A 13,241-nucleotide genomic window follows, 5' to 3' on the forward strand; every position below is an offset into this window, starting at 1 on the left:
CCCAGAGTCACACAGCTAGGAAGCGTTAAATGTCTGAGACAAGATTTGAACTCAGGTCCTCCTGATTTCAGGACTGGTGCTCTAGCCACTGCACCACTTAGATGCCCCCAACCTTGATTCTTTAAAGAAAAATTTTAAAAATTGAGACATTTGCAGGTGTTAAAAATAGCTTAGTATAATGGATAGGTCGCTGGATTTGATGTCAAGAAAAATTAGGTTTAAATCCTGACTTGCATATTTATTAGTTGTGTGACTCTGGGCCAAGCATTTAGTCCATTTGTGCTTCATTTGTACCTCGAAGAAGTTGAACTGAGAGACCTCTGAGATCTCTTCCAGCTGAAAAGTAGGGCATTTCATTTGTGATTACTTTGCTCCTGGGAATTTCTAGTGAAAAAGCTCCTCTATCAATGTAGATTAATAGTTTCTGTGCAACATATAGTCTTATGGAATAAGCATTTACATAGAGCCTACTATGTGCAAGATACTGAATTGGAGCTATGAATAAAAAAATAAGTATAGTAAGAGAAAGGGAATAATCATTTAAATAACATCCATTGTTATATAATATAATAATGTAATATAACTATTATGTATAGTATATATTTTATTATTGTATTATGAATATTGGTAGGTGCTATAATCTCCATTTTACAGTTGAGGAAACTGAAGCAAACAGAAGGGGAGTGATTTACCCAGAATCACAGAGACAGAAAGCTTCTGAGATCACATTAGAACTCAAGTCTGCCTGACTCCAGGACAAATGCTCTATCTGTGTACCAGCTCCCTACAGTCTCAGACAGTGATATCAAACTCAGAAATAAGGGCCATTGTAGGGTGCATATTGTCTTAATTTTAAAATGTAGCATTATCTATGTTTTATTAGATTTTTGTCTATTTTGTTAAATATTTTCTAATTTTATTTTAATTTAGTTCCATACTCACTTGGAAGGGTTGTGTTTTGTGCATTTGATGCCTCTGATACTAGAAAATTAGCTAAACCCTTGAGATGTTTAAAGATTTGTCTGGATAAAATGCATCACTTAGAATTTGAACCCAGTTTTTCCTGGTACCAAGTCAGCTCTCTAGCCATTATGTAATACTGCCTCTAGGGAAGATAATAAAGGACCAATATAAAAGTGTGGCTCAGTCATATATTCACAATTAAGGCAATGGAAATTTTATTAGGATTCAGGATTCATGAGTTGTAATTTCTCCCCCTTAACAATAACTAGCTATGCTACCTTCAGAAAATTACCACTTAACCTTTTTGAAACTCAAATCACATATTACAATACATTCTCCTTCTATCTACATGGCTTTTAGAAAGACTGAATTAGATCATGTTCTCCAATGCATAAAGCAGCTAGGGGATTCTGTAGATAAAATGATGGACTTAGAATCAAGAAGGCTTGAGTTCAAATCCTTCTTCACTAGAGTCACAGAATCTGTTTCTTCACTGTAAAGTGGAAATAATAGCACTCAGCAGAGTTGTTGTGAGAAGCAAATGTGATCATATGTAAAAGAGCTTTGCAAATCTAAAAGTGCTATGTAAATGCTAGCTGTTGTTCGTATTAAGTCTCATGACGCATATGACATAATATTAAGATAATATCATATTACCTCTCATTCACTGACCAAATATTTATTAATTATTAATATATACAAAACATTGTGTTGCCCCACCCTAGTTCTTGAAGCTCACTGTCCACTAGGTAACAAAACCAAAGCAGAAAAAATAATACATAATTGAGAAGTGAACAGCAAAATAGTATGTGAATTTGGGAGGGAATGGGAATGGTGGGGACATGATTAAGTATCTGACATGAGTTGAGCTCTAAAAATGATTTGGAATGTTGAAGATGATGAGGGAAAAGGAATTATTAGCTATATGTTTCCAGTTCAATGTAGATTAAATAATACATTGAAGTTTGAGAATACTTAATTTCTGTGGCCCTACCGTTAAAGTTTGATTTCTGGGAAAAAAAAAAAAAAACAATGAAGAACATATCTGTTATATAGATGAGTTTAGAACTCTTTTCAGTCTACACCACTATAATTACCTCTTAGTGACATAGTAGAAAATTGTTTATGTTTATGTGTGTCCTAGAAAATAAAGTGCTAAAATATTTGATATTTCAGGAGGGAGGAAAGTAAAAGGACCATATTTTTCTTGCTGCTTTAGTCAACATGAATACAGTAGGCTGTCTTCCTCACTAATATCCTCACTAGTATTCTTCTTTGAAGAATAACAATTTAAAAATATCTTTGAAGAACTGGATTTTGAAGACTAAGTCTGGTGCAGGGAAAAGAGTGATGAATTCAAAGTTGGAACACAGGTTTCTGACCCTCTGTGACTTTGGACATCCTCTGTAGATTTTTCTCTGCCTTTTAGAATCTTTCTTTTCCTTCAAGATTCAGCTCAAGCTCACCTCTCTACGTCTCCCCTGCTGTCCTCCAGCTGATTACATTGCCCTTCTCTTCAAACAGCATTTTATCCAAATTCTTTTTTACCACACTTATTTGTGTTAATGTAAAGTCTCCCTTCATATATTATCCACCTAAGAGAAAATAATCTACTAGAACAAAGTGGCTACTTAATTTCTGTCTTTATATCTGCAGCAAGCAACAAAAGGCATTAAAGACAGTAGGAGCTTAATAAATGTCTGTTGAATTTAATTTAACTAATCATTTCTCCAACACAAACAGAGCTGGACACTAATCCGGTTTATTGACTGGTGATGGGAATTAAAGCACTAAGTCAGAGAATCATGTGCTTATGGCTCAGCCTAAAGGTCAGCTGTCTCCTTAAAAGTGGTTAAGTGGAGTTAATTGATGAGTACTGTGGTGAGATTTGACATCAGACCTTAATTATATCTTGAGATGCAAGGAAATGGAAAATGAAGGCTAATTCAATTGAGCAGTTGATCACTAAGCAATAATCATAATATGAACTATATTTCGATTTCACCTTAGTGTTACCTGGGTGGAAGATTGATATTAGCAATCAGATTTATGCTGCAGGTCTTAAGTTATTTTGCTTTGTCCAGGAGAAACACTCCCTCCTCCCTTTTGTCTTTTGTGTTTGTACATGCAAAATGTAAAATGTTTGTGCAAAATGTAAAAGGAGGGGGATTGTATCAATTGTCTTTTGCCTTGTTCAAACCTAACCATGATAAAGCAATCCGAGCAGCTGCATCTATGCTGGAAATGTAAGACGCTGTCAATCAAATTTTCAGATTTTAAAAACATAACAAAGATGCTTATCTTATCCAGGCATATCAAGACAAATTAGGACTTGCTTTTTTTCTCATCATTAATACAAGGTTTTCAGTATGTTTAAGCCTTTTCGTTTGTTTAATTTAGTCCATGAAAAACACACCGATTGGGTGCTTTTTTTCCTTTGGTTTTGCTTACTTTTAGATTATTTTCCTATCATAGAAAATCTATTTATTAGGTTCAGCCCTGAAAAGGCTTCTCAAATTTTTCATGGAATTCCTAAAACTTTGTAATGATGATATTAATTTAGATGAACTCTAATAAGAAATATTTATTTTAGAGATGCAATTCCATTTGATCTTTACAACTATGAGAAGTACTTGAGTAAGTACTCATAGGGACCTAAAACCTCTTCCACTTGGATACTATCATCAATAAAGGGAGTCCAAACTAATCCAAGCCTGCCCATGTTATGTGAATTTTGCCAAAGCTTTCCTTTAAGTTCAGGAGAGTCAACCCAATATTAATATCTGAAAGCCATCTTTGATTTCTTTTGACATCTTGTGAGCTATTTATTAGACAATCCTTACTTGCACCATGTGATTACTAGTGCTAGAAAGCTTAAGTGTTCACTAAGCTGAGGTATCCAGATGGAACAAGTGCTTGTCCTGGCACAAGCCAAGGGAGTTGTAAAATAATAGGTTAACATATTGATTATTCTGGTGCTGTTGTTTTTAGCTGGTTCTGATTCAATTCTGGTTCAAATGATCTCACTATGATGTTCTCTTATTTCCCTTTCTTCCATGAAGATGATGTGACTGGTATCTTACCAGATACTGGTATCATACCAGCTGTGTCTGGTATCATACAGGCCCACATGATGCAGGAGAAATATCACATCTAAAGTGGCACAGTGCTCCCTGAGCTATCTGATTTAAAATATATATATATCTGTTGAGCAGGTAGGGCAAGATAACTTTTCAATCCTTAAATTATAGGCATATAAGCTCTAAAGCCAATTTGTGTATTTCTGTCTCTATTATACACATGATTCCTTGGACCAGATTACAAAAGTGGTAAGAAGTGGAACCTAGGTTGGAATCTTAGTCTTCTGTCTCCAAGTCTTCTCTTATTTCCCTTTGAAATAAACAACAGTTGACAGAAAGTGAGTGAGAAAGCAGAAATATTAGAGCAAAATAAAGAGAAAGTATTTTTGAATCCCCAGTGCCAAAACAATATCTAAAATAGTAAACAATATTGAGTAAATAAGTATAAATATTGATTGATTGATTACTGCCCTACAGATCTCTGAGTCCTCTTACTGTTTCCTTTTTAAATTTTGTATGAAGAAATAATCTCCAAATAAAAATCTATGGTCATATTAGGAGCTGTGAAATTATGCAAAGATGAGGCACTGAATGCTTCTAAGCGAGATGTGACTAATAAAGGATTAGAAAATAAGTCATATTCCATCCTCCCTTCCTATGCATTTTATCTCCAATATAAGCATCCCTCCCCACTTTTACTTCCCCATTCTCATTCATTTTGCTCTCCTTTTTTTTTTTTCTACCAAACTCCCAAGCTTCCCTTTTCTGAACTGGGCATTTACCTGTCAGGGCAGTTATAACCCGACTGGGATGCACCACAATTGTAGCTAAGCAAGTGCAGAGAAAATTTTACATAGCTCATTTGGGACTATTGTTCCCCTGGAGGGTATCCTAAGGCCTTTTAAAGTCCCATAAATAACAAAGCAATTTATATTGAAGATCTTTTTTAATGATCTAAGGAGGAGAAATGACAAAACCTTCTTTTAAAAAAATGTCTATGTTATCCTTTAAAAGTGACTTGTTACACTCTTCACTTCATTTCTTGCTGATTTGGTTTTTCAGGGTAGCTGAGATTCTGGTTTCACAAAAGCTGATTTGTGATACTTATTAACTGACTAATTGAGAGACCCAAAGTGCTGCAGAAGCTTCATTCTACCTACAATCACATATTAACTTCACTTTGGTTTAAATGGTCAGTTTAAATGGGAAACCCAATCTAGTTGAGTGGGGAATAATAGCACTTGCTTTAAAAATGGGCATTATTTAGTCAAGTCTATAATTTAGTGTGATGTGTCTGCCAAAAAGCTAAGGAAATCTTAAGTTGTGTTAATGGAAATATAATTTCTACATCTCTTCACTAACATCCTCCATTACTTCAACCTGGGCTGAGATGACCTCAATTTCTCCATGGCTAGTCAATGAAATATAAGCTCAGGCAGGCCCCACCAAACTAAACAGGCTTAGTTTGGGAACAAGCACTGACAGTCAATCAATCCAGGATGAACTAGCTATGTTCAGAAAGACCCACAGCAAAAATTTTGACCACCAGATGATTAATTTTGGATGTCCTATACAAAAATATCTATATTAAATTTTGTATATGTGTGTGTCTGTGTGTGGGGGCAACAAAAATTTAGAAATTGAGAGGACACCCATCAATTGGGGAATAGCTGGACAAACTGTGGAACATGATTGCAATGAAGTATTAGTGTACTAACTGAACTGACCAGAAAAAAACTTAACAAGCAATCATTGTGTATAGTAACAACAATGTTATAATGATAATGAACTATGAAAGATTTGCATATAATGATCAATGCAATGGTCCAACACTATTCCAAAAGACTCATATTTTAAAAAATACTATCCACCTCCAGGGAGAGAACTGATGAACTCTGATGGCAAATTAAAGTCTAATTTTCTAACTTTATTCTTTTTTTGCAATATGGCTAATCTAGAAGTATGTTTTATATGATTTCACATGTAGAATTGTACCATATTGCTTGCTTTCTGAGTGGGTGGGGGAGGAGTTGGAGGTAGAAAGAATCTAGAGCTGGAAATTTTTTAAAATGTTAAAAATTTTAAAAAGATTATTTTTGAAAATCAATTGGTGTCTCTATTCTCAAAAAAATGCAGTCCTAATAATAAAACTCTTTATTCCAGCAAGGAATTGAATATTTATCAAAAAATTCCCTTCTTCAGGGAAAGGGACCTATATGTGCCAAAATGTTTGTGGCAGCCCTGTTTGTAGTGGCTAGAAGCTGGAAAATGAATGAATGCCCATCAATTGGAGAATGGTTGGGTAAATTGTGGTATATTAATGTTATGGAATATTATTGTTCTGTAAGAAATGACCAGTAGGATGAATACAGAGAGGACTGGCAAGACTTACATGAACTGATGCTAAGTGAAATGAGCAGAACCAGGAGATCATTATACATTTCAACTACGATACTGTATGAGGATGTATTCTGATGGAAGTGGATTTCTTTGACAAAGAGACCTAACTCAGTTTCAATTGATAAATGATGGACAGAAGCAGCTTCGCCCAAAGAAAGAATACTGGGAAATGAATGTAAACTGTTTGCATTTTTTGTTTTTCTTCCTGGGTTATTTTTACCTTCTGAATCCAATTCTCTCTGTGCAACAAGAGAACTGTTCGGTTCTGCAAACATATATTGTATCTAGGATATACTGCAACATATTTAACATATATAGGACTGCTTGCCATCTAGGGGAGGGGGTGGAGGGAGGGAGGGGAAAAATCGGAACAGGAGCGAGTGCAAGGGATAATGTTGTAAAAAAAAATTACCCTGGCATGGGTTCTGTCAATAAAAAGTTATTATAAAATAAAATTTAAAAAAATTCCCTTCTTCATATTTCTGATCAGGGCAGAAGGCAGATTTATAAATTCATGTAATGGAGCCAAAGCCAACAATGATTGGTCCGGTATCAATCTCTTTTAGACTAACAAGAGATTTTAAATTAAAATGATGTAAAATGATGATCTTGAATAAAAGTAATTCCATTTTGAGTTAAAAACATCATTGGGCCCCATGAGATGCTCCAAAGATTTTAGTCTTCTTGAAGTCTACTTTAGATTTACTGGAGAAAGAACCCACATCACAGATCTTTTAAAGTCTTTTTAAGTAGACAAATATAGAGATATTTTAAAGAATTGAAAGAGTGCTGGCTAGATCACTGGAAATCATAGTACTCATGTAATGGTCAAAACACATCTAGAAAATTATATTCTATTCTTGGCACCACATTTTAGGAAGCACACTTTCCAGGGAAACCATAATAATTAAGGATTCTAAAAACCATGCATCATCATGAGTGGCTGGATAAAATTCAAATAATTCATCTAGAAACAAGACTAAAGCAGTAGGGTATAATGAAGTACCTAGTATGAAGAATGCAACATAAAGAGGTGATGAATTCATGATGCAGAATGAGACATATTTTTGGATATGATCAATTTGAGAATTTGTTTTTTAAGACTATGTATATTTCTTACATAACTTTTGTTTTTCTTTTTTTTTTCTTCTTCCAAGTGGGCTAGGGAGGGGTGGTAGGAAGAGAAATTAAATACTTATAAATTAAAAAATAATCATTCAAATTTTAAAAATAATTTAAAGAAAGAAACAATATGAAGAATAAGACAATCCCTGCTCTATCTAATAAGGAACTATCAGGATTGATAGAAATCTGAAAGTTTGGTAGTCCCTTCTACAGTATGGACTTCTATCCAAACCTTTCCAACATGCACATAAAGAAACAATATAGATAGAAAAAAATATTCCTTTTCATGTTTACAAACTTTGAGGTGCTAAGTAGGACTGGGCAGCCCTTCTGTTACCCCCACCAAGGATGGCCCAATGCATTATGGCTAATCTTAGATTTGTTCTAATGTTTGGGATTTATTAATCTAAGTCTCCTAAGTAAAAGCAGTTCTGAGATAGGTGTATGCATGGAGGGGAAGGGAAGGATCAGAGAGTATGACACCCCCATTGGACGATCCTTCAGAGACATGGGCAGGCTGACCACTATGACTCTCATTGGAAATGCACCACACTCACTGATTTCAACATTCTAACTTCTTTTAGTTCTAGAGAATTGTGCAGGATAGGAGATAATCTTTACTAGGATGCAGCAAAGGATTCAAGACACCTTTTAAAAGTGATCAGTCCTGTGCCAAATCACTTCATTCACTCATTAGGCTAGGGTGATTAACAAGGATAAATCAATCAATCAACAAGCATTGATCAGGCACTTACTATGTGCCAGGCAGTCTTGAATTCTGGGAATCCAAACATATGAATAAAGAAAGTAGAAAGATAATCCCTCCTAATTGTTCACTCATATTTATTTTATTTTTTATGTTTTTATCTATTCCTGTATTCATTTTTTTCATAATTTTTACATAGCTCTGGTCTTCTTCACCAAGAATGTTTGGAAGTTCTCTATTTCATTAAAGATTCATTTTTTTCAGTTCTTTATAGTTGAACTTCTTAAACTGTGATTCATGATCCATTATGGGGTCTTATAACTGAATGTGGAAATTGCAAAATTGTGATTTGTCAGTAAATGTTTGATTTGTATACCTATTTTATATACTTATATACGTAAAAATTTCTCAGGTTAAAAAGGGATTGAGTAGAAAAAGTTTAAGAAAGTCTGCTCTATAAGACTATGTTTAGTTTTCCTGGATAGGTTATTCTTAATTTTAAATCTATAATTCTGTCCCTTAGAATGTTTGATTCCAAGTTTTCCATCTTTTTATTATGTTTTTTTTTTTTCAAATTGTGTGTGATCCTGACAGTGTCTCTGTAGTTGTTGAAATTTTTTCATTTTGGCTATTTACAATACTTATTATTCTTTGATCTGGATGATCTAGATTTTAGTTCTCATCTTTCTGAGAGTTTTCATTTTGAGAGTTCAGAAAATAATTAATAGCTTCTTGCTTTTTAAACTTTTCCCTCTGGTTCCATAGATATTTTAATAGTGACAATTAGTTTAATAATTTTCATTCATAACACATTGAAATATGATATTCAGAACAAGGGGCAAAGTTATATATTTTGAAGAGATACACTATATACTTCTTCTATAAATAAGTGATAATTGATCAATCCCTGGAGTATATTTGCTGCGGATTGAAACTTCTAGTTATCAGTTTGTTCACAGGAGAAGCAGTAGACAGGTTGACAAAGGACAGAAATGGGTGGTCTGGGTCAATATGAAGGATCCAATGAAAACTTTGAAGGTTAAATACAATTTTGTATGATCTTGATTTTTTTTTGAGGGGTTGTCCTTTTGCATAGATAGACAGAGTGAATGGCTGCCTAATACTATATAATTTGAGGGGCACCAAAAAACACTCTATGCAAAAATGTCTTCTCTATTGATCTCACATGAAATTTTTATGTTATTTCCTGAATTAAGGCATTGTAAAGTTCCTCTAAGATGAAATAATATATATAGTCAGTGAGAAAATTGCTATTATCAGCCATTAACACAATAGATAAAATTAATTTATCAGATTAGCTCGTCTATCAGGTAGTAGAGTTTAGTGACATTCCATAGGACAGTAAAATTATGAAAAGGGGAAAAGAGGCAAGGACATTTCAGAACACAAAATACTTTGTAGTAAAATCAGATCTAAAAATACTTAAACAGTTAACAAACATCTATTCTTTTCACTTATACCTCAAGGAATTGCCATTTTATTACATGATTCAACAAAAGTTCTCTAACATCTTTAGCAGAAGTCATTGGGCTTCTGGGATAGCCCAAGACAAAATATTTCTATAGATTACCCTCTCTTTGACCTCTTTCTTCCTGCTACTTACTTCTTCCAAGGCCTTACAAAGAATGAAAAAGTTTGCCAGTGGACAGTCATGCCAAATCGTCAGTGTTTCTCCTCTTGAAGAGAGATCCAATCCCCACATGGTGCTTCCTGAAATCTTTTTTTGGTGTCTATATGACCTTGCTTTGGTAAAAAGCTTCTATGCTAAAGATAGCATTTTTCCAGTTAGAAAAATCTATTTTCTCTCCCTTCCCTTAATGTCATCATTAAGAAACCAAAAAGGAAGAAAAGTATAATAATGATAATAATAATATGTACAGTTATGACATTAACTTTATCTAAAAAAATATACACCCTGAATCCAACATCTGTCAGAAGGTGGGAGCAAATACTTCATAATCAGCCTTTTATTAATGTAATTTTGGAGTTTTGGGGGGAAGGTTATGATCAGAGTTCTTAAGTGTTAAAGTTGATTGTTTGTACAATGTTGTAGTCATTATATAAGTTGTTACCCTGATTCTGATCACTTCAATTTGTAGTAGATCATACAGATATCACTTGGATCTTTTTGTATGATATAACAATATTCTGTTATATTCACATATCATAATTTTTTTGTCACTCCCAAGAAAGAGAATATCTTATCATTTCTTCCAGAGTATCTGATAAGCAAAATGGGAATTAGAAGCAAAGGAAGGAGTAGAAATTTAGGCAGGATTTAGAACTCATGAGCTACTTAATATTCTTTGCCAGAGGAGGTAGTTTTCTGTAGTATTTCTCACTCTACCTTAATCTAAAGAAAACATCCACACATACCCCCTTTCCTGGGTAAATACTGTTGGAATAAGTGAAATGACAGGCTGGAACAGCCTAGGAAGATGTGTGAAAAGAGAAGTTATATATGAACCAAATACCAGATTGTACTTAGAGATGGTTGGAAGACAAATATCATCCATGAAAGATTGATGAGAGAAGGAAAAGACCTCTGATGGTTTCACTCTGTTAGATGCACTCAGATAAGCCTCCCAACTTTTCCAAGTGTACTGAAAATGAGATGAACTGATGAACTTTTTGAAGTTCAACCATCACTAATGATTAGTCGGACTAATAAATATAAGGTCTCTGTTATCATGCTACCTCTAATATGTGAAAGAAAAATCAATAAATAACACGAGCTTTAGAGGAAATGAAAGACCTTTGCTTCTCAAGCACAGCCTTAGGGAGGCTTGTCTTTATGAAATGGGCATGTGATAAACTAGGTGACCATCAAGAGGTCACCAGATCCTGAATATGCCAGACACTCCTCATTGCATATCACTTTTGTGCTAGTTGGGTAGAGTTCACTTTGTTCAAATGCAATCTATTTGGGTTGAGAAAACCAGGCAGCAGTTAACCACAACTAAAAAAAATTTCTTTAATTAGATCTAATTTGGTCATTTTTGTTTTGCAGCAATCTATCTGTGTGACCTTCAGAATGTTGTCAATTCTCTAGCCCTCAGTTTCTTCATCTGTTAAACCATAATGGATAGAGAATATTATCTCTAAAGTCCCTTCCAGATTGAAAATCTATTTTCCTAAGAACCAATGTTTTGCTCTCCCAGGATCATGTATTTAAAGCTTTGAATTAATCTAGTCCAACATTTTAGAACAAAAAAACTGAGGTCTAAAGAGGTGAAATATCCAGTTATATACCAGAAAGTGACAGAACTAGATTTCAAGCCTGGGTTCCATGATTCTTGTTCAATGTTTCCCCTTTCAAGAAAAATTCATGGCACATAAGGTTAATGATTGTTTCACAGTCAAAAGAAGTGGATGGCTAATGCTGCACATGATGATAGTAGATTATAATTAAGGAAGGGGATGGTTTTTGCATTGTCTATTAAAAGTAGAAATAAGACACTAACATAGCCACAAACTAGCCCCTGGAACCTAGGATCTCAATCTATGTACCAATGCTGTAAATGGAGTATATAAATATTTCATCCATCCTCTTTAGATTCCTGTATCACAGGTGGTTTACTGAAGAAGGTATTAGTTGACATTCACATAGGCCTCCTGAGAACCCACTATTCACACTCTACTTCTTCGAACAGGAACGCTCAGATGCTAGCTATAAATTTGTCATAAAATAGATGACTAGGAATTTGTAAATTAATTTTGGCCCTCCTTATTCATTTCTGACTTCATTGTTCTTCCTTAGGCCCACTTATGCTAGATTATAAGCTCCCTAAGGGCAGGAACTGATTTTTCCCTCTTTTCCTCCTCAGTGCTTAGAACAGTGCCTGAAATATAGTAAGAAATTAATAAATGTTTATTGAATTAATTGAGTGAATATATTAAGAGCTCAGGTGAAATGATTGGAAATTTGTTATTTTCATATATCTAGTAAACATCAAGGGAACACCAAAAAAGAAATAGCTAATAATAATTATAGCCATAACAATTATCAGTATTTTATTGAACCTGTGGTTTCATTGGTGTAGGTAAACATTAGTGATGAAATTCCCTCTACTGACAGAGATGAGCACTTGGTCTAAGTGACTTGTTCAGGATCATACCAGCATCATGTGAGCCTGGGTAACACATGTCTTCTGTTTAATGATTGCTGAGTGTCATCAAGCTCTACATCTATGATTCTGTGGTCTAAAACAAACCCCACCTAATTCTTCCATTCTAATCAGATCATATGTTCTTCATCACATTCTTTTGCCTAAGACCCACACTTGTTTATTTTTTTTTTCCTCTCCTGTGGCTTGGAAGTAAAATCATAGCAAAATTGTATTATGTACAGTCTAAGCTCTGATAAGTCTGATAAGATGTCTATCCCTTTCCTAAAGGATTCAGATTTAAGGGACACATGCCATGTCCTTAATAGCAAGGTGCCTTCTCAATAGTTGTCTTGGCTTATTGGGGAGCAAAGTGGGAGAATGGTAAGTTTTTAATCTGCTCCCTTTTTTCCATGATAGTCAGCTGAAGGTGGCTAAATTGGTAGGCTCCTAATGCAGTTCTTTTTGTTTTGTTTTAATGAACATCAGAAGCCCCAATCCAGGAGGAATTCAGTAATAGTCTACAAGCCACATCAGTGTACAATCTCTGTGTCCACACTGGACGGAAGATTATCTGTATACCCTTTGAACATAGCAGCATGCAGTAATGGAAATGACAAAGATCTAGAATTCACACGAAGTAGGTTTTAATATGGATTGTGTCACTAAGTAGAATATTGATATTAATACCTGAAGGATGGTATAGCAGAGGGCTGGGCTGAAATTCTGGAAGACTGGGTTCAAGTCTCATTCCCGATACATACCATATATATGAACTAATCATTTAAACTTTCACTGTCCCAGGTAACTGTCTATGGGTATAAATTATAAATAAATACC

Source organism: Antechinus flavipes, chromosome 1 (genome assembly GCF_016432865.1).
Source record: "Antechinus flavipes isolate AdamAnt ecotype Samford, QLD, Australia chromosome 1, AdamAnt_v2, whole genome shotgun sequence".
In the NCBI taxonomy this organism is placed as follows: domain Eukaryota; kingdom Metazoa; phylum Chordata; class Mammalia; order Dasyuromorphia; family Dasyuridae; genus Antechinus; species Antechinus flavipes.